Source organism: Manacus vitellinus, unplaced genomic scaffold (genome assembly GCF_001715985.3).
Source record: "Manacus vitellinus isolate BGI_N305 unplaced genomic scaffold, ASM171598v3 scaffold_7_pilon, whole genome shotgun sequence".
Taxonomy (NCBI): domain Eukaryota; kingdom Metazoa; phylum Chordata; class Aves; order Passeriformes; family Pipridae; genus Manacus; species Manacus vitellinus.
Genome location: NW_021940813.1, coordinates 16,705,314 through 16,714,201, shown reverse-complemented (window position 1 = coordinate 16,714,201; position 8,888 = coordinate 16,705,314). Strand labels below are relative to the sequence as shown.

Genomic DNA, 8,888 nt, shown 5'->3' with positions numbered 1-8,888 from the left:
TATCTACAACTTACAGTGGGAAATGTTATCTACATTTTCTATGGAAAATGTTGTGATATCAATTATGGACCTGGCTATAAGAGCATGTTTAACAGAGAAGATATGTAGAACCTGTGATTATAAACACTGAAGATGGCAAGGAAGGGCACATGAAGAAAAGTTGCTTATGTAAGTTTGAATTAATGGGCATAGGTGTGCCTGAGGAATGAGTGAATGTGTGAGCAATGTTTGTGGGTGGAAAAAAATGGAAGGAAAGGAAAACGGGTGTGGAATGAAGGTGTGTGAAATACATGAGCATTCAGATGTGTATTATGCATATCTGGAGAAGATATAGGCGAGACAAGGGACAGGTGTAAACCTTTGTAGATATAGCTTTACATATAACGTGATTTATTGCCATTTGTGCAGACTGATTATAATATGCACTGCAAGCATTTAATTTCCTGTGGCAGACTTTTATCTATTTTAAGTCAAGATCTTCTGTGTTATTACCTGTTTCATACTATGCAGGTCATCTTTGTTTGGCAGAGTGGTTTCTTTCTGCAACCCAAACAAGAGATATGCTGTGGTGCACCAGGTTCTCTGTCCCTTTTTTGCTTTTACGCTCTGGAAGTACGACAGACATTGAAGAGAAAGGAAAATAAAAGGGAGGGAGCTGCAATGCAGGCCTGGGAGGGTTTCATTGCAGGGTAAGGATGGCACAAAATGCATTGCAAATTAGTACTTTGGCATGAAAACTACAGTGACCTTTTCAGGTTCTTCTCTTCTTGCCTTTTAACGTTACTCAGAAAGAATCCCTGGCTCCTGAATGCTTTGTTCATTTCCTCACAAGGAATGGGCAGAAGGATGAGGTAACATCCGAGGAAGGGTACTGTTCTGGCCTGGAAAATAATTGAGAGTTCCTGCCTGGCATCTCGGCATGAATGCACTGCAGACAAAGGGAGTTTCTATTCTTGTGAGGCAAGTGCTAGCCCTATCATTTCCTACTGGTTCCTGTAGGCAGCTCTGTGCACAGTTGGCTGGACTCTTGGAATCAGGTTTTTCAACACCTTTATTCATGTGCATTTAAGAAGCTTCAGCTCCTAGCTGAAGCTAATGATTTTTCTAGATACGGACAGCCTAAAAGTTAGATCTGAAGTCTAGGAACATTTTACATCTAAGGTTTTTTAGGACATGTTCTCACAATTAGCCTACAAACTTTGCCCAGGCAGAATCTTGTTCAAGATTTTAGGAAGAGGCAACCTGTCAATGGCAGAAGCAGCTACAATGCACCTGAAAATCTTGCACCTCTCCTTTATGCAGTAGCATATGCATCCTCAACTGCTTTTATAATGAATGCATGAAATCCAGGACACACTGGACATCCAGCTCATGTTTTACATGGAACATGTGCATCATAACTCTGCCTGAGAAACCACAACCCAGCCAAGTCCTTTTCTGGCTCTAACCTGGAGCAATTTGCCAAAGTTAAGACAAGAATTTAGTTGAAGGGCTATGAGCTGAACGAAATGTTCCACACTCAATCCTGCCATTTCCCCTCTTGCTTACTGCTGTCTTGAGCTCCCTGCCCCCTTTTTGCTGCCTCCACGGTCAGTCCCACATCGTTTCTGCAACCTCCATCTACAGGTTCTTCACTGAAGCTTGATCGTCTTTTGGGACTCCAGGGACTGATGAGGAAGAACCAGCCCATGTTGGAGGGCAGTGCTGCACATGTCCTCAGCAGGGCTAATTAGTTTTGGTTGATTATTATAGCAACCTGGCTTTACTGCTTCCAGGTATTATGAACTAACCTAGTGCCTTGGTGTGATGCTGAGCTGTGCAGCCATTGCGCTAAGGTAATTTAGGGAAGGTAATTTTTGAAACAAAAAAAATCCGATTTCCCAAAATGTTAATATAGGCCATTTGAGAATGCTTGTGTCTGCTAAACAAAATCTCTGAAAATCTGGGAGATATACTTAAAATAATAGAAACTGCAACCACCAAAAAATAGAGTTTGTACTGTGCCTTAACTTTCCCCTCTTTGAAATAGTCCTTAAAAATCATATGTAACACACAAACAGCACCTTGCTCCTAGAGATAGTGCTGAACTCTTGGGACCACATAAAACAGCCTGACAGTGTTTGCTGAAGCAAACTCTCTGTTAAGATGAGCTGATCCAAACATAAGCTGCTATGATTTGGATGATCGGATCTACAACCTCGCATTTGCTAAATTTTACACCTTTACAACATTTTTAATCTACTACACCTTTGCCCTCAGAGCTTCCTACACCACTTTGCTTTCATCACTAAACCCATCTATTACTCTCATATCACCTCTCACTGCTGACAGTAGCCCTGGTAAGAAGACTACAGTTTGCTACCACTGAAATAACCTACAAAACATAGGCAGAAAGTCATATCTGTTCTATTATCTATACTGCTTCTCTCATGCATGGCTGTTGGATAACCACTGGTTTAGGGGGGGGTGGCAGAGAAAAGCCCAAGAAGTCAAAAGTCCTCTAATTTCCTGTGCTTATAACCACAATGCAGCAATTAATGTTCATAGAGATGTAACTTAAAACGGTGAATGCAAGTGGAACATAATTGGAATTGCAATATAATCCCTGGCAGGGTATTGCCAGTTTCAGGGGGCTGAGTTCAGATTGTTTGAGAATATATTGTTAACTCCTTTCCTGCAGTATCTTAACTCTTTATGTCCAGATTTTCAAAGGTTTAGCTGAAGGCAGCATCCTGCACAAGCATGGAATACCACAGGCCAACTTTTAACCCTGTTTTAACTAAGTTTTGTGGAATTTAGTTCTAGATGGTAGCTGGAACCCTGCTCTGCGGTCTCCAGCAGGCTCAGGTCAAATCACACTCAGCTGCTTTCTGCTCTACAGCATGGGGTTAAGGGACCAAGTTGAGATGTCAAGCAAGCAAGATGTACAATTTTCCATTCTCCTTTATCAGAGCATGGATACAGCATGATCTCTGTGACTCGTGTGGTCTCCAGCACCTCTGCTCCATCACCTTTTGAGGCTCTGCAGCAGACCCCCATACCTTCCCCGTGTCCCTGTGCACATCCAGATTGCTCAGCACCTCCGAGGCTTTTCAGGCGGGCATTGGGGGATGCATGACCCAGCGAGGGCCAGCCATGGCTCCCCTTTTCCTTCATCCCCCCACGGGGCCGTGGCACAGGCACAGGCCCCGAGGCAGGACAGGACGGGCCCCGACGGGGCCTCAGTCTCCTTCCCCCGGCCCGGGCGGAAGGCTGCCGCCCTCTCTCAGCGCCGATGTGCCTGGGTCTGGGCCCGGCTTCCGCGGGGCGCGGCCCCGGGCTCGGCCCCGCTGCTTCCCCCGTGCCCCGGGGAGCGGGCCGGGGCGGGAGGGCTCCGCGGCCCCGGCGTGGGAACGGCCGGGCGGGGCGGAGGGAGGGAAAGATGGCCGGGGCAGGCCGGGCGGGAGCGGCGGCGGGGCGCTGCTGAGCGGCGGGGCGGGGGGCACTCGGCCGGAATCGGGGGCTGGGAGCCGCGGCGGCGCGGGGCAGGTCCCGGCGGGGTTAGGAAGCGCGGCGGGGCTGGTCCCGGCTTGGGCGGAGCTGGCGCGGGGGAGGATGAGGCTCGGCGCGGCGCAGCCGGAGCCGCCCGAGTCCCGCTCCCTGCGGGGCCGCCTGTTTAGTGCTGGAGGAGGAAGAGGAGAAGGAGGCGGCGGGCGGCCGCGGCCCGGGCGGGACTGGAGCTGCCCCGGCGGCGGGCGGGCAGCGGGTTTCGGCCGGAGCGGGGCGGCCCGGCCGGCGGCCCCGGCAGCGGAGCGGCCATGCCGTGGCTGAGCGGCGGGCGGCGGCGGCGGCAAGCAGCAGGCGGCGGGACAGGGCGGGGGGCCGGCGGCGGGCGGGCAGCGCGGCCGAGAGAGCTCCGAGCTGCCGCTGCCCGCTGGCTGGGAGGAGGCGAGGGACTTCGACGGGCGAGTCTTCTACATCGACCACAACACCCGGCAGACCTCGTGGATCGACCCCCGAGACAGGTATGAGGGAGATCCCGGGGGGAGGAGGGATCGAGCCCAGTTCACCTCGCTGGGCGCCGGCGCCGGGCCCGTCGGCGACATTTTCCTTCCCCCGTCCGCCGGGAGGGTGTGGGCGGCGGGGCCGCCGGTGCCGCTGCCGGCGGGGCGCTCCGAGGCTTCGCCCTGCGGGCGGGACGGCGGCCCGGGGTGGGGGCTTTGCCACACTGGCCCTCCCCGGCCCATCGTGGAGGGACCCGAGGGGCAGAGCCCCTACCACTGCTGCTGACGGGTTTGCCGCCCGCCTTAATGTTAAATTAGATATAGAAAAAACCCAACCAAACAAAAAAACCCTTGAGGCTTCCCTTCCTGCGGTGGGTGCTCTGACCAAGCGCAGTCTCAGTGCGGGGGGAGATGGGGAAGCAGGAGCAGTGACACCGCCCGTATTTGTACTCGCCGCGTACCGGAGCAGCCCCGCTGTAACCGAGCGGCTTGGCCATCCTGATTTATTAGCCGGGCTGAACTAATTGGCAGCAGCAGGCTGGAGGCATGCTGGAGTAATTTGGTAGATTACCTCCTCATAAAAGATAACGCTGCGTGGAGGTAAGCAAACCGGGAAATTCCTGCACTTAATTTGACAAATACGCGGTCTGCTGCAAATTAGCAGCAAAAATCTGCTGCTGCGTGGTGTTCGGGGCAGCGTCTGCACGGCCCGGCGGTGCTGGGGACACCGAGTTAGGCCTTTTCTTCTCGTTTAGGGTGAATAAATACGGGCAGGTCTTATGGCTCCTAGCAGAATTGCGTTATAAGCAGTATTTAAGCGTCGTGGCTGAAATCTGGTGGAAGCGTGGGCTCTCTGTTGCGGGTACTGCCCGGTGAAAGCGACCTCGCTTCAAAGCGTTCGCTTAAAAATTTCCACGCGGAGTTAGTGAACACAAGTGTCAGTATTCTAGGTGTCTGCGAAATAAGAAACATATGTCTCTGTGTATACTTTTCTATATTAAACAATGTTTTTATAGTAAGTGAAAGTTGGACAAGGACAGTTTGAACCTCAGCCAGAGCTACCTTGCCAGAAGTATGCCTGGAATGTTAAGCAGGCCACAGAAACATTTAAGCAGAGTCTGGTTTAAAGACTGTAGTAATTTGCGAGATTCCTGTCGTCTTGCACGACGATACATAACTGTTTAAATGGCCTAAATGTTTACCTACCCGATCAAGATCTTTTGTCTCATTATTTGGACGTACTTATGCATGCACATATTTTTTTTGCTGAGGTATTAAATCTTTGTTTGTGTGCTTTATATAGCACATTTTTCTACATTAAAATGCACATACACGTTGTTAGCTTACTTTTAAAACTGTGTTGTAAAGGTAACTGATGACACCACTATGTGTCTGTTGCTTCTCTGCATGTCATCCTTACCATTAAATTTCAGAGAGTATGAGGTTTTGTCTTCTAGAATATCTTCCATACAGGCAGTAACAGAAAAGATTTAGCCATTTACTACAGTGTTAAAATTGAGTTACTGTTCGACTTAAATAGTGTTACTAAAATTAGGACGCCATGTTTTGAAGAAATCATTGGAATGCCATATGTTGCTTGAAATTTGGTCTAAATATTTCACACCAAGGTTTAAACTTAGACTTATTTTTCACATTGGGTAAGAACAGGCTGTAGAGCAGAGATTGAGAGATTTACATTGGGGCAGATAGAAAAGACATGATGTTTTCATGAGTGTGTTATCATGTTATCTGTTCTGCAGTACAGAATTCAAGGAGCTAGTTCTGTGACTGCAGAGTTAATCTCTGGTTGGGAATAGGCTACTGTTGTTTTAGTGAGATTCCTGGGTTCTGGATAGTGGAAAGTGACCAGTCTTTTTGGGTTTCATTGAGGCTATTCAGATTCCCGTGGGCAGCAGCAAAGTAGGAAAGGATCAGGTTAGTTGTTTTCTGCCAAGGTTTGTGAAAGATAGGTAAGAGTAGCAGTGAAACGGTACTGAAGCTGTATTTTTGCAAAAAATGGTTAGGTGGAGGGCAGAATAACCTGCTTATAGCATATGTACCTCAGCGTTATGAGTTTGGCATGGAGTGACAAGAGTTCAGCCCCCCATTTCTGTGTTCAAGTGGTTTTGTTTCTATCCAGGAGGAATTGGACTAAGAAGTGAGACCTCGGGCCCTGCTGCACTTGATCAAGGGCTCTGAGAATCAGCACCTCCAAGCTTTCCTATGGGCAGTAGTCTCTAAGCATCCCCACAGGCTCCTCTTTCCATGTAGCTGGCATTCAGTAGTTTGTTTTTCTTTTCAGCATTCCCCCTGAGATTCCTCAGCCTTTTGTGTAGTTTGGTTAGTGAATTTGATTTGAAGTAATTATTTGATTAAAAATCCCCCCACAAAACAACACAAAAATCCCTTCTTTCCCCCACCCCCAGTGTTTTCCCATTGAAGCCAAGAAGACAAAGAAATGCTAATTGGAGAAGTTGAGGTGAGAAATGTGCTTTATAAAGGATTTTGGAGTTTGGGAAAGAGATGATGATGAGGCCAAGGGAGGCCAATCAAAATAATAAGAAGTAAGAAGGGATAAAGGAGTTGGAAATGGGTACCTTATGGTTTTCTGTAAGAAAACAGAGGTAGAAGAGTGATAAAGTGAGCAGATTTGAGAAGGATCTTTAGTATCAAATCAGTGGTTAGGTTCGGGAAGATACTGTGTTGCTCTGTGTGGATTGTATGTAATGAATAGATTGGGGACAGTTGTCTGGCAGATCCTGTAGGTCTTGGATAGGAGCCCTTCAGTGCATGTTTTCATCTTGTGGTAGTAGTTGTCTTTTATCTTAATAGATTGTAAGTTTTTTAAGGCAGCGAACTGCCTTTTTATCTTGTGTTTGCACAGTACTTGCTACATTGAGATTCCGGTCAATAACTGGAGATTGTAAATGACACTGACTATGTTTGTGGTTGATATTGATGATCCTTGTGGCACCAAGGATCTTATTACTCTTGCTGTTTGTTACAAGACTCTGTTTTCAAGTGATTAGAGCTTAGCCAAAATTCTTGGAGTGTGGCAGAAGCTTTCCAAGCTGGTGAGTCTTGCTAGATTTGCTCTGTGGAGAAACTTCAGCTAAAATACAGTGTTGTTTTATTGGAACAAGTCTAGGGGAGAGGGAGTGTTTCCTTCAACTTCTTAATGAGACTTGTCTTGTTTTTTTAAAGATTTAAATCATGTTGTTTTGGAGTGAGGATTTTAGACTTCTAAGGTGTAGAAGTGTTTTTGCATAGAGAAATCATCTATTTGGACCAGTTTGGGAGCAATTAAAAAATCACTATGGGCTGGGTAAAGACCTAGGTTGTAGCAGATGCATTTGCAGAAACTTCCTCCAAGCTGGACTACTGGTATGGTAATTGGAGCTTTTCTGTCCTGTGTCCTCATTAGCATCTTAATTCTGAGGCCTAAAAGCTGAATAATTTGAGCACGGGAGAAAAAGCTTGGCCTTGTTGAACAGTGGGTTGGAACAAGGAGTATAGGATGAAATGGGATTGGCCCTGGAATTTGACAGAAGAAGGGGGAAATTTTGGTAGGTTTTGTAAGCAAAGTAATCAGGAGCTGGGGGTAGGGAGAAGGAGGATGGCACCTGAAGCCTGGGAAGAAAAAAGTAGGGGAACTGGACTGCAAACCAGTAGGGCAGGGAAAAACAGGTAAGGAAGAACCGGTCTGGTGAAGGTTCAGGGTGTGAGGGTGTCAGCTCTTTTCTTGGCTGTACAGGGAACCCTGAGGGAAAAGAAGGAACGCTGAGTTTGGCTGAGGAATCTTCAGAGTGATAAAATATGCATAAGGGGCAGCATGCGAAGTCTAGGTGAAGAAGGAAAGATGGTTGGAAAGTAAAGTATAAGAACTATATGTGAGATATGAGAATGGAGGTCAAGAAGTGAAAGATGTGCTGGACAAGGAGATTGTTGAAAAGTCAGAATGGTAAAGATTGGAAATAAGCAGGAAAGGCTAATGGGCTTGAAACAAGGAATCAGCTTGGGAAAGTCACTAGAGGTAGATATCTGTTATTAGGGATGCAGAGTAGAAATGTCAAGTGAGTAATGGGCAGAAAAGTCCGGAAGTGCCAGCTGCTTTTTGCTGGACTATTTCAGGACTCCTTATTCTCATAATTTATTTGATTTTAGCAAATATCTGTATTAACCGATTTGCAACTTTTCCTGTTGAGTAGGACAAAGACAGTCCATTACTACTGTTGTTTGCTCTGTTATAGCAAATGGCAAACAAGGTGTTCAAGTGCATGTGCTGGTGTGATGCTGTGTAATATGATTTCTCTTTCCCCACTTTGGCTTTTTAAAGGAGTAAGAAATTGCAAGCTGGAAGCTTGAATAAAGAGCATATTTATGTCAGATATTGAAATCTAGAAAATTCCACACTTAGTCACTTAACTACTGCTTGTTTTGTATTAAGAGAGTATTTTTAGGGAGACACTATATTCTCATATATTTTCTTGCCTTATTTGATGCATGGAGAGGAGCAATTCTGAGGGCAGCTGGTAGAACTGTGAAGTGATGAGAATTGCTTCTGAATTTTTTTGCCCAAATTGGGAAATGGGCCTCTCTCTAGTGAGGCAAAGGATCTTTTGACATGCCACCACGGGATAAGGTTAGAAAATCAGTGTCCTCTTTGTCAAGGTATGGTAGTTTGGCCTAGGCCTTCCTTGGTGACCAGTTTGTAACCAAGGAAGGGCCCAGATTTACCCAGTATTCCCTACGATTTTTACATAAGCCAGGCTATAAGAAGAAAGGAGGAGAGGCCTTCACTCTCTTTCCTTCTGGCGACTTGGAGGTGCAGGTTCCCTGCTGTTGAGTCTGCCGTGCTGGGGAGCGAGGCCTGGTCGGGCCTTGCCGACCTTGGGAGATCGTTCC

The 8,888-nt window shown here is 47.2% G+C and overlaps 1 protein-coding gene across 2 annotated transcripts in view; it reads left to right on the top strand.

Moving 5' to 3' along the window:
- Nucleotides 1-3,891: 3,891 nt before the first annotated feature.
- WWC3 (WWC family member 3) overlaps nucleotides 3,892-8,888 on the top strand; it is a 98,319-nt gene continuing 93,322 nt past the window's right edge. Inside the window, exon 1 of one of the 2 annotated variants that reach the window (XM_018084244.2) lies at nucleotides 3,892-4,004. The gene's annotated coding sequence lies outside the window, so the exon portion shown is untranslated. The remainder of the gene's footprint in view (nucleotides 4,005-8,888) is intronic. The other variant, XM_018084245.2, reaches the window with a different exon arrangement.